Consider the following 9,627-nt stretch of genomic DNA (forward strand, 5'->3'; position numbering starts at 1 on the left):
AAAAACTGGTTCAAAATGTCGAGCATTCGCACGGGCCAATCCCCCAAGCACGACTATTGGGCCGGCCCACTTCCCCACAGCGAGGCAGCCAGTTTAGGGAACCTTCCCCTGAACCGGTTTTTTTATTATTTTTGTATCAGTTTTTTGTTTTTCTGTTTCAATTCTTTTTTCCATTTTCTGTTTCTTTTTCTTCTTTCTTTTCCTTTTTCCGTTTTTTCTGTTTTCTTTTTCCGTTTTTGTTTCTTTTAAAAATTGTTCAGAAAATTCAAAATTAGTTCGTGTTTCCTAAAAATGTTCAATTTAAAAAAAACGTTCGTGTTTAATAAAATTCATAAATTATAAAAAAGTTCGCATTTAGAAAAAATTGTTTGGGCATTTCAGAAAATGTTCTTGTTTATAAAAAATGGTTTGGGATGTTTTTTTCAAATTTTTAACAAATTTTCAAAAATCTTACTGTTTTCAAAAGTTGTCCACAATTTCCAAAAACTGTTCATATTTCATTTTTCCATGAGTGTTAGAAAATGATCCAGTTTAAAAAATTGTTCACAATTTTAAAAAATCATGTTTGTAAGTTTTGTTCAGTAATTTCAAAATATGTTCACGTTTCAAATTTTTGTTTTGTAATTTCAAAACATGTTTCCGTTTCAAAACAATTGTTCATGATTTTCAAAAAAGTTCTCCTTTTCAAAATTTGTTAAACATTTCAAAAAAATCTGTTTCACAAAATGTTCCGATTCTCAAAATTTGTTCACAATTTCGGGAAATGTTTTGTGTTTCATAAAATGCTCTCTTTTTCAAAAATAATCTCACTATTTCATAAAAATGTTCATGATTCATAAGTTTTGTAGGAATTTCAAAAAATGTTAGTGGTTTAACATTTTGTTTGCATTTTAAAAAAAGTCCCCATGTTTCAAAAAAATTGTTCGCGTTAAAAAAATGTGTTCTTCTGTTACAAGTAATGATCAGATATTTTCAAAGTATGTCTAGATTCTAAATTTTGTTCCTATAATTTATAAACTATTTTAAAATTTCAAATTTTGCTCACATTTTCCAAAATTTTCTTAAAACAATTGAATAATCTGCATGCTATAGTAAATAGGGCGCTAGAGTGAATATCAGGTTATATAGTTAAAAAAGCCCAGGTCCAGTTCAAACATCGTACATGATCAGGTAGCCATCCAGGTTTTCTGGGACGGTGCTATCCCTATGACCCTATCCCCGAGCTGCTTTTCTAAAAGAAAATTAACTACTCCCTTGTCCGTCGACGCTACAGTGCCGCCGTCCTCTCGTGGCATACGCTATCGGTGTCCTTCCTTGGTTTTCCTCGGCTTCCTTCGGGATTTTCGTAGCGTTCATATTCAAGACCGCAGTGCCGGCGTACCAGGTGCGGATGGGATGGTGAAGCTGCTGAGTTGCCTTCATAGAGATTCCAGGATCTCGAATCCGGAGACCCTCCATCTTCTTCTCCGGCTCCTTGGCCTTGGTCGGGGCCTTCGAAGGCACCACAGCCAGGAGAGCCTGCAACTCGGTGGTCCGCTGGTCCTCGGGCAATGGCGTCAAGCACGTGATGAGCACCTCCTAGGAGGTGGCAGCCGGGGGAGGTGAAGCGAAACGCGAGGAGAGGCCGGCGAAAATTCGACCGAAACGCGTGGGATTGTGTTCAGATTTGTAGATTACGTCCTAATTTTCTGTGTCTGATTGTGTTTCCTGGCTTTTATTAGGGGTGGACGAAGGGCGAGGGATCACTCGTTGAGGGAAGACTCAAAAGAAACGTAAGAGGGGAGAGGGAACCTTATGTTTCTTTTATGTAGTAGAGATAGAGAGTAGAGAAGATAGAGATATGGAAAACTAGAGCAAAAGGCAGGAGCTGAAAGCAGATGGAGAAAAAATGAAATCGCAACAGAGTTTCCATAATCCCTCACTATATCACTGAAAAGTTAAATATTAATTTAGATCAATAATATATATTTTTGTGACTTAAAAATTATACCATTGAAAACTTCTTTTCTATGCGAATTCAACTGTATAATTTTTATCACATATAATCCACATTTGGTTGGTCTAATTTCTGGTAAAAGTTGAATTTTGGTGTGCCCTGCGACATATGTATGACTTTTAGGAAGCCCTGAGAAACTTTTGTATGCTCGAGAAGACACCTAATTTTGTCTCGTCTACTGGTTCTCGAGGGAATTGCACAAACCACCACTTATTGTGGCTAGTGTTGCACAAAACACCTGCTATACGGGTTTTTTGCGGAAAACACCACATATTGGTTAAATACATTGCAGATAGGTATAATCTAGTATTTGGATGCATTAACATAACTACAGACAAATGGGTCCCATTTGTAAGTGCGCGCGTGGCAATAAAAACCGGCAACATCAGCTAACATATTAGACTAAGAAGTGAAAAGACCAGAGTTAAACAAAAACCGGCCACATCAAACATTTTTTTTTTTGAAACTATAATGGTTTTTATAGCAAATTCGAAAACTATACGCCCTAATGCATAAAAATCGAATCGAGGAGCCAGCCGCCGGCGAGGGAAACCCTCGACGAGATGGGGAAGGGGAGGGTCGAGTCGAGTGATTTTTTATCTCTTCTGCTGGGCTGCTGGCTGCCGAAATGGGCCTTGGACGGTAATAACGGGCTCAGTTTTCAGAAACTTATCTCTTCACCGGCTTCACATATTTTTTACACTTGCCTAAAAAACATATTTTTTTTACACAAGAAGCCGAAATGGGCCTTGGACGGTAATAACTGAGATCATAAAAATGTGTGGTGGTTTACCATTAGCAATCATCACAATTGGTAGTTTGTTGACCACCAAATCAGATAGCTAGCAAAGAAGACTGGATCAGGGTTCGAAATTCGATTGGTCTAGGACTTGAGAAAAACCCTCGTGTGGAGGAAATGGAAAGGATCTTATCTCTGAGAACGGCATTTTGGAGCTCGGCCTCCATGGAGGCCGTTTAAAAAAAATCAAAATTCATATTTTTTGGTTTCAAAAAATTATGAAAAAAATTGTACAAGTATATAAGGATGTGATGTGTATGTGTGTAAAATTTCAGGATGAAATACCATGAGATGCGATCTCTGCAAAAAGAACAAATTCATGGACTTTTTGGGATGAATAGTATCATGTGTTAAAATGCCATAGATTTGTCTTTTTTGCACAGGCCTCATTTCAATGTATTTTGTCCTGAAAATTTACACACATGTGTGTTATGCCTCCATATACGTCTGTATTTTTTTCAGAATTTTTTGAAATGTAAAATTATGAATTTTTTGGAATTTTGAACTTTTCAGAAACCGGCCTCCATGCAGGCCGAGCTCCAAAAGCAATTTTCGCTTATCTCTTAGCTATAATGATCTTGCTCTCCAACTGAAGATCTGCCTTTTTTTTCGACAAAGGGTGGACTTTATTAGCTCATAATGGAGCATCAAGAGGATACAAACACAATGAGCACACACTCGGCCTCTGCATAACTAAGATGCACACAGCCAACACCAACGCACACAAAAAAAGCCAGCAAATAGCAAAGTCATATAAGACCAAAGCTATCCGTAGACGATGAAAAAAAAAATCCTAAAGCAATCAGATCTGCAAGTAGCAAGCTATAGCAAGGACCATATCCGCACCAACCATTTAATAACACCACACAGACGATGAAGTTCTTCAACAGCAACGCCTCTAAGAAGGGAGCAACGCTCAAGCGTCACCGTCACCGGATCCAATCACCAAAGGAAAGAATCTAGGTTTTCACCATGAAGAATCAGTCCGAGCAAAACCGAGCAATGCCTTCAACAAGGTAACGACATAATATCGCCATTGCCAGGTATAACCAACTCGGGTCAGACCTAGGCTTTCACCCCGGAGCTCAAGACCGGAAAGCTCGAGTAGCATGACCATCGACGTCACACATGTGTTGTCGCCACCACTTTTCCACGATGCCAGCAACAAAATGCGATATGCACCAACGCCACTGCACCACCATCCCTTTGCGTCAAGCCGTCTTCCATAGTTTGCATCTCACCATCCAAGTAAACCACTAGATCTGAAGGGAGAAACCCTCACAAAAACCTTTCAATGGCCACCACAATCTCGTCGGAGAGAGCCCTGCACAGGTCTTCAGCCCAAGAGCCAACATGGCCGAAACCGGGACACGAAAAACAGATCATCATCACCATAGCTCCTGGTCAGACAGTGTCGTCACTAGCCGTGTGGCGTCCACCGCACGAAGAGCGACGCAGCAGGCTGGATCAACGCATCAGTTAACCACCACCACAATGAGGATTGCCATCGGGAAACTGCACTGCCATCTAGAAACCGTCCCGCAGCAGGCCCGTCCGGACAAGCCACAGTCGACCCCAAGATCCGTCCATGGCGCTACCCACGTAGCCACCATGCCCGTTGTCGCTGCAGAAGAGACCCGGGGCCGCCACCCCGAAACCCGCACTCCGCCGTGAGCAAGCCCAACAGCCAAATCCCCGCCGAGCCGCAGCCCACACATGCCCAGATCGCGCTTTGGTCACTGTCGATCTGAGATGCTGCGCGGCCGCGGCACCGGCCACCGCCATGGACGCCGCACACCCATCAAGAGGGCCGCGCCAGAGGAATATCCCGCCGCCGGCGGCGGCCGGCAGGCTTTGCCTAGCCAGCGGCGGCGAGGGGAAGATGCAGAGAAGGGAGTTCCGGCGGCGGAGATCAGGTTCCGCCCGTGCCACCCGTGCGGGCGTCAGTTAGGCCTACTGTACTTAAATATGTATCCAGAAGGCTATGAGGTCCAAATGGAAGATTTGGTGAGGAGGTGGATAGCAGAAAGATTTGTCAAGGTCGATGGTGGGAAAAGTTTATTTGACACAGGAAAAGATTATTTCAATGAACTGATAAACAGAAACATGGTCCAACCAACATACATCAACTATGATGGTCAAGCAATGGCATGCCGTGTGCATGATATGATCCGTGATCTCATTATATCCAAGGCAGCGGAAGAAAATTTTATCACTTCAAGTGGTCATCAAACACATACCTAAAGTTCGCCGACTCTCGATTGACTACCGTGGCCTAGAAAATGTGAAGACAGTGCCATCTATGGTCACTGCTCATGTTCGAACCCTTGGCGCATTTGGATATACTGATCAGGTACCTCCTCTTTTGGAATTCCCAGCCCTGAGAATGCTTGCCCTAGACAGGAGTGAGAAGTTTGAGATTTGTGTCCTGCTATCTCTGACGCTGAGCTCCTCACAAAACGCTGAACCCAGACAAAGGCTCGTGGCCAGCAACAGCGTATTCCGATGCCTGAAGCGGTTCCTGCTCTACTGTGAGGTGGGTCTTCTGACGTTTGAAGCAGGAGCCATGCCGAAACTCAAAAGCACTCGAATTTCAAGCCGTGGCGCTCGAAGCGTGCAGCAGCGCTCCTGACCTTGGCATCGGCCACCTCTGTGCCCTCAGTGATCTCTGCATCTGGATCGACTGCCAGGGTGAAAAGGCTGAGGAAGGGGTTCACGAGCTGGAGTCTGCAATCAGGATTGTGGCCAGCCTACTTCCCAGCCGTCCTACACCATATTTCCATAGGTTGTATTCAGGTGGAGATGAGAACGACCCATGTGGCGTAAGCCGAACCCAGATTGAGTCTGCGTCTACTACGATACTGTGTATCACTTCTTGCTATTTTATCAAGCTGGGTCTGACAATCCAAGAAGCTACATTTGTGAGCATTGTGTCAGCTGTAATGCTCTAACTATGTTTGGCTACAGTGATTTTTATGCACTCTGTATCTTGTCCTGTTGGTGCTCTGTTTTTAGTGAATTGCTGCTCTGTTTTGTGGTGTGCACAGTGATCTATCAAAATCAGGTTTGAGTGGATTGCTGCCCGTTGTGATGCCAAAATAGTGAACTGCAATATTCAGATTGTGCAGTTAGAAACAAAGGGATGGTTTAATGTTCCTTGGTGATGCTTGGACTTTATTCTGCACCTTTTGTGCATGTCAACAAACTCTCATACTCTCTCTTTTTTTGACAGCAAACTCTCATACTCTCAGCTAGAAGAATTGGAAACACATAAAGGCGGTCATGGATCGGTTGAATAATTGCTTACGTCGCATGCTGGTTGTTCCAAACCCTTTTTTTTTAACTTGGAGCATTCCCATTTTTCATAACTAACTCCGTTTATAATGCATCCCCATTTATAATGCTCAAGTTACCAGAAAAGTCACATGAAGCAGTTTGTCAATACTACTTGCTTTGCTTGGCAGACAAAGAGGCTTGAACTGCTGGTTTCCCTATTCCGGATTTATGGTTCGACACTGATACACGTTGTGAATTTTGTCCGCGCTAAAAGATTGTCAGTTTGTTGGGAATGAAAAATTGGAACCACTTATGTCTCCTCTGCTTTCCTCAGCAAATTTGAGACCTTGAATGTGGTTTACCAATGGCTTCAAACCAATGTTTGGTTGAACTGACGCTCCACACCGCCGAACCACCACAGAAGAACTCGCTCCATTGAGTAGACCACAACAGCTACCGCCCAATCTCCATGAACCCTTTTTTCATATCAACCTACTTGTTGATTAATAATCTTCCTCAACAGGAAAAACAAGCCATACATGAAAATCATCAGAGAGAGGGGTTGCCGGTTTGCCAACCATTGTATATTTCAAAATCGAATTCATGGTAATATTATAGGCATGCCTTCATTTAAGCCTATAAAAGCATAATAGCTGATACCAAGTACTCCCTCCGTTTCTAAATATAAGTCTTTGTAGAGGTTCCACTATGGACTACATACGGAGCAAAATAAGTGAATCTACACCCTAAAATGCATCTACATACATCCGTATGTGGTCCATAGTGAAATCTCCACAAAGACTTATATTTAGGAACGGAGGGAGTAATTGCTAGTGTAAACAGAAACAGCAGGATAGTACCTGCTACTGCTGGTGTACACAGCTTAGCGATATGACATCAAACAGAAAAGAAACAGCCGCTACAACCTACACAGAAAAGCTAATAGTTAACACTCAAGCACAGCATAGCAGAAATAAACTTCCGAAACCCCCTTTCAATATCATCTTGCACATTCTGTAGTTGACGGTGGATAAAAGCCCGAGCTTAAAGGTGTGCTCTAGGCGGGCCACAAAACCTTCCATTATTGGATAAAATAGATCATTGCATAGAGAGAATCAGAAGGGCGGGGTAACTTTCAACTACAAAAAAGGCAAGCCATTGTTCTGAAAGGGGCCGAATTTGCATGCAGCATCAATCCAAGTTAAAGGTTCACTCGAAGGGATCGGCCATTGATAAATCATGGGTACGCTTGTCATCTCCTAAAACATCCATACAACTAATGAATTCAAGTCGAGCATCAGGAGAAGCTCTGCTGTCCACTTGTAAGCACATGTGTTGATTAGGCTTCCATTGGCGGTCGCAACTGTTACTGGATACAAATTTCATTTCTTCTAGCACCTTCGCATTCAAAACGAAAAACTTGGCAAATTCAACATCTAGCATGTCCCCAATGTAGTTCTTCCACACCACTCTTTTGAGATAGCTCTCAAGGCATTCAATTGGATCCAGTGGGTCATATTTTTGCACATTTTTCATCTCCATCCATGGCTGCGACTGGAGATGGAGAGAACAAACAGAGTGAAGACAGGTTAATGGGTTAAGAGGACAAGTCAGTCATGCCGATGTTGACAGTTGGGACAAACAATTGTGAGTACTCACAAGGACATACAGCCTCTCCAAGCAGGGAAAGCATTTGAGAAAGCCAATTACTGCATCAAGATTAGGGCCAAAAGATTCAATAACCAAAACCTTCACCGTGCGCATTGTGGTTGTCAAGCTGATGGCAGTCATTTCCTGATGAAAAATGGCAAACTGAAATAAGGACAAATACTGATGTGAATTCTGATTGTTGGACTGTTGGAGGCTGCTGTTACCTGAAAAACCGTGGTCCCAATGTGGAGTTTGGATATGCCCTTTGACAGCACACCCAATACCTGCAGCTTAGGTGCTCGAATTACCCGGACGATCGTCGGACCATAGTCTGGACTGAGTGGCAGCAGCCTCTCAAGGCAAGGGGCGTCCTCAATGACCAGCTCATGGAAAAGAGAAGGCCCCTGTGTGTAAGGAGCAGAGAAACCGATGCTCCTAAGAGTCTGGGAACTGATGCGGAGGCGAGCAAAGCCAACATTATCTTCCAGCAAAAGGCTTTCCAACGAAAGGCAGCCAGAGAGCATGTTGTGCAGAGCGTCCTCCAAGATGGTGACCACGCTCATGGTGAGCTGCTTGAGGCGTGGGAAATTCAGAGAATGCGCGGACAAGGCCGAGAAAGTGACCCCATACAAGCCGAGCTGCTGGAGATGTGAAAAATTCAGGGACTGCGCGGACAAGTCGGGGAAATGGCAGTCGGTGAACGTGGCAACGCGGAGTGTCGGCGCGAAGCGGAGCGCGGACGGCGACAGCAGGGAAGGCGGGGGGGGGAGTCTTGGCTGTCGTAGCCGAGGTGGAGCTCCTGCAGATCGGTGAGGGCCTGGGAACGAAGCCAGGCGTCGATCTTGCCGTAGTCACGTCGGCGGATGTAGGGGAGCTTGAGGCGGAGGGCCGGGCCAGGGTGCTCGGCGAGGATCTTGGTGACGTAGACGACGCGCTTGCGCTGCTGGCGAGACAAGGTGGAGTCGGCGACGAGGTTGAGGGGCGCGGAGCGCCAGAGGGGTCGCCAGCGGCGGGCGACGGCCTGCGTGCGGGCTCCGTCCTTGGTGGGGAGGAGCGAGATGATGGTGCAGAGGACGGCGTCGGGGAGGGCGTTGATGAGGTCGACGCCGGCGCTGCCGCTCCCCGGTGGTGAATCTTGGTCCGGAACTCGCTCGAACTTGCGCTTCTTCGGGGAGCGCCGCCGCGCATCCATGGCTTGGTGGTGGTGGTGGCGGAGGAGTGGGATTGCAGAATGGGGAATGATGAGGGATTCGGCGGAGTGGAGTGGTAGTGAAATTTCCTTTGTTTTTTAATTAGAGCAAAGTTGGGCATCCGCGGGCCGTGCTTGGCATGCCAGCTCGTGAGCACGGCACCACACAGCCTAATCGCGCAGTGCTTGGCATGCCAGCCCACGAGCACGCTAGCACCGCACCACACGGCCTGGCATGTACAGTGGTTAAGACAATTTTATCTTAAAAATACGAAAAGTCTAACATTAGCCAACTCGCGCACACGCATCCGTTGCCGTCCAGTAGCTACTGCACGAATCTTGACACGATCTGGCTGATTTCGTGTGACACGTAGGACAAGTCGATTGTGTGGTGTGTAAGAGGGGTTGCCCGCACGCCGGTTTCCTCTCCGCGGTCAACGGTTGCCACTCGGGGGCGTGCGGTGGGACTGCGGTTGCGCCCGCACGCGTCGCCCGAATGCGGTTGCCGTCTAGCACGGCATACTTCACACCCCCATCGTGCGCGGTTCCATTTACTCCCCCCACTTCTCTACTCACCCAACCCACCATCCGCAGCAGTTCATTCGATTGGAGGAGAAGCCGATAGGAGGAGGAGGCGGCGGAGGCGGAAGAGTCGACGGCATTCGCGGCCGCCGGTGAGGCTCGCCGGACCAGAGAGTCTACGCCGGAGTGCCCGCA

General features: G+C 45.9%; 1 pseudogene; it reads right to left on the minus strand.

Moving 5' to 3' along the window:
* Nucleotides 1-7,155: 7,155 nt before the first annotated feature.
* On the minus strand, nucleotides 7,156-8,994 carry LOC123166246 (FBD-associated F-box protein At1g66310-like; annotated as a pseudogene).
* Nucleotides 8,995-9,627: the final 633 nt, after the last annotated feature.

Source organism: Triticum aestivum, chromosome 7D, assembly GCF_018294505.1.
Source record: "Triticum aestivum cultivar Chinese Spring chromosome 7D, IWGSC CS RefSeq v2.1, whole genome shotgun sequence".
NCBI classification, from domain to species: domain Eukaryota; kingdom Viridiplantae; phylum Streptophyta; class Magnoliopsida; order Poales; family Poaceae; genus Triticum; species Triticum aestivum.